Source organism: Vidua chalybeata, chromosome 6 (assembly GCF_026979565.1).
Source record: "Vidua chalybeata isolate OUT-0048 chromosome 6, bVidCha1 merged haplotype, whole genome shotgun sequence".
Lineage (NCBI taxonomy): Eukaryota > Metazoa > Chordata > Aves > Passeriformes > Viduidae > Vidua > Vidua chalybeata.
This window is the reverse complement of record NC_071535.1, coordinates 55,169,147-55,172,725: the sequence shown is the minus strand read 5'-3', so window position 1 is coordinate 55,172,725 and position 3,579 is coordinate 55,169,147.

Here is a 3,579-nt window from a genome sequence, read left to right as displayed (position 1 = left end):
CTGGCCGGTCCGCGGGTGCCCGCGGAGAATGCCTGAGCCCGCGGCGGCAGCTGCTGCGCTGCCCGTGCGGGGGAGGCGCGGCGCGGCGGGTCCTCCAGGCGCGCGGCGGGCGGCTCGGCGCCAGACACAATAGCGGGGCGTCCCTCAGCGCCTGCCGGCCCCGCCGCCTCCCCCTCCCGGCACAAACGGGCTCCCAACGCCTTTCTGTGCCCTGCGGCGAGACCCCAAACCGTGCGGGAGCGTCACGGCTGTAACTGAGCCCTAAGAGCCGCAGCTCAGTCGCCGGGAACAGTTGCTTCATCTGTCAGGCTGGGATTTGCGTCTCCTGATATATCCCTGTATATCCCTACGGTCCCCACGTAATGCGTTTGATTTTAGTCCTCCACGTTTCAGTCACCAAAAGCTGCCACCACTCAGTAAACCTTTACTTCTATGCTAGCAATTTAGTTTTTCAATATTAATTATTTTAGTGTTAATAAATAAAGAACAACATCGGGGTTTCTGTGAGGCAAAGGGAATTTTGGGATGAGTGCTCCAGCTGCTTCGTGGGGCACAGCTGGAAAATGAAATGCCCCTGCCTTCTTAAGGCTGGGAGCTAAATGGGAAAGGATTTGGTATTTATTGAGTTGTCTTGGAATTAATGGGTGCAAGACTTTGGGATATGAAATCCCTGAAAATCCAATTCACTGTATTTGCACATGGACATTGAAAATTTTGGTTATAATATGCAATTTAAGACCGTACTGTTATTTTTTAAAGTGTTTTTTTTTTCTTTGAGCTCTTTATTCGTGGACCTACACAATCAATGACATTGAAAAAAAGGAAAAAGCCCAGTTCCTTGAACACCTGGGCCAACCTGATGGTTCCCATCACCAGAAGGGAGATGTCTCATTGGCCCTTCCTCACCAAATCCTCGCCCTTGTTTCCATCCAGGTTCTTTCTCCCCAGGAGTTAATTCAAGCTGATAATCCAGCAAGAAACTGGTTACTCGATGGGCAGATATTCCCCCTCCATTCCATCTGTAGATATTGCTACTTATGCTTCTGCTTTCCATGTATCTCTGCATTTTCTGGAGCAGCTCAATGCTTTGTCATTTTTTATTTAGATATTTGCTTTACAAATCACTTCATTTTGCATAACAGGTTATGGAACATGTAATAAATCATCCATCCTAATTATTTCAGTTGAATAAATGAGGTATAAAACAAAATCTTCAATTATTGAAAGTCCTTTTCACTGTCCAACAAAAAGATTTTGGTAATACCACGGTATTTTCTTGATTCCATTGTATTTACAAGATTTAATTTCTATGGATTTACTTCTCCAAGCCCCATACATGGGGGTTGAAATGACCTTTTTTCCTCAAGCAAAATGCAGTTTTTCTGTCAACAGCTTCACAGTTTTTCTGTGAAGCGCTTGAGGCTTTTTGACCACAAAATACAATGGTTTAAAATAATATGGAATTGTCTCATCCATTCCTATTCATTTCTCCTTTTTCCTCACATTGCCATTGCAATTCTCCATAAGTTCTGGGCACAGCTTAGGCAAATTTTTCACCCAAACTCTGATAGAGTTTGTACTCAAAACCTTTTGAGGTGTTTATTCATCATGGAGAAGTGAAACATGAGGTAGCAAATGTTCATGGTCTCAGAAATAAAGGAAGTTAAAAGGCTGCTCTTGAGAGCAGTTATTGCACGAGATCACAGTCCATCTCAGCTCCTGAAATATTTCTTACTACTCGACGTGCTCATCATTTCAGGCAGGTCTTGCTGTGAGTTATTGATCTACCCCTTTCCCGCCATTCCTGTAGAAACAGTGACCACAAATTCCTCATCCTTCTGTGCCAACAGCACTGATCACCAGCGCCTGGCAGAGGAAAACCCTGCAGAATTCCCAGTAAGAGCTGAGACCTTTGCTTGGAGGAGGTGTTGCTGAGCTGTGGGTAAACTCCAGCCTGGCAGCTTCCAGCATGATGAACTTGTAATCAGCATGTGGGTCTCAGCATTTCCATTTCTCAGAGATAAGTAACCCTGCATTTCATGTTTGGGAGCTTTGTAAAATGAAGGGCATCTCCGGAGCTGCTGGGTTTGGAGTCACATTTGTCCAGTCCCCAGGGAAAGGCCTGAGAGGAGAGAAAGTCCCCCCAGCAGAAGCACTTCCACAAATGTGACCCTTTAGAACACAGAACTGCTCACGATGAGGGAAGTCACATTCCCGACCCTTCCCATTTCAGATTTCTTCCCTTTTGCCCTCTTTGCTCCCCTTTGCTCGGGGACTTTTGACCAAGCCAAACCTTGCCACTCCCTCTGGGGAAAATCCTACAGGGAAGTAGTACTAATCCTCTACCCCCTTGTCCTATCTCCAAGCTGAAAAGAAAAAAGGAAAAAGTACAGCTTCTTTTTTCCCCCCCAATGCCCTAAAAACTATTTCCAAGCAAAAGCAATGTGCCAGGTTGTGGGAAATGGATTTGTAAAGAATTCTCAAAACCTGACAGAAAACTCACACAGTCATACACATCTGTATACAAACACTGTGTGCTAACTTAAGAAGCCATAGAATAGAGATGACATTGTTAAGAGAGAAATTAAACTAAAACAAAGTTTCAAGAAGTTTCAAAATGTAGCCTTACAAAAAGACTAGGTATTTTAGAGAATTAGAACTGTGAAAGATGTGTTGTAGCAAGACCGCATAGAGAACAAATAGAGGTGATTAGTGTTAGAAGTAATGGCAACATTGTGTGGCAAAAACGAATAAGCTGAAAAACATTTATAAAGTATTGCAACTAAGAAATAGGTTAGCTTCTGACGGAATAGGATTTTTACATCTCTTGCGTCTCACTATTCATCGAGACTGATAATGGAATAAAATCTTTTAAAATGCCTCTCAGTTGCCCCGTCTCTGTAAAAACTAAGAACACCAACACCAGATTAGCTCCTTGTGAGCCCCAAGGATGAGCTGTGTCTCCCTGCAGCTCTGCCAGGCTCTGACCACTCCTGCAGGTAATCAAAGCTCACAGAGATGTGCTCCTGACATCCCAAACCTGGCATCCCATCCGTATATCCTTCCATCTTCTGGTTCCCCACTTTTCCAAAGCTCACCAGCTTTCTCACCCTGCTGATCTGTTCCCAACTTCCCCAAACCAGGAACTCTGGCCCACTCAGTGCTCTCTCCTTAATCACCACATCTACTCCCTGGTCATACTCAGAATTATCCTGAACTATATAATGAAATTAACGTAATTATTAACTTCCATTTTTTCTATGCTGTGTTGTTTGGGTTTTTGGTGGGTTTTTTTGTTTTGTTTTGTTTTGTGTTTGGTTTTGTTTTAAATAAGCTCCATAAGACTAAAATGAAATTTCCTTCCTGCATGTTATCACAGGTCTATTCATCAAGCAATTCCCTGCCTGAGCTCATGGAATGTTATGGGATTTCAGCATTGCCAGTGTTCTGTTGGGTTCTAGAGATAACCACAGCCTAAATTGAAAAGCAGATCCCATTCCACCTCTGGAGCACAGAATATGGAAAGGACCAACCTCAGTTTCCAGTTCTCAGATTTGTTATACAAGGATTATGGTTGTT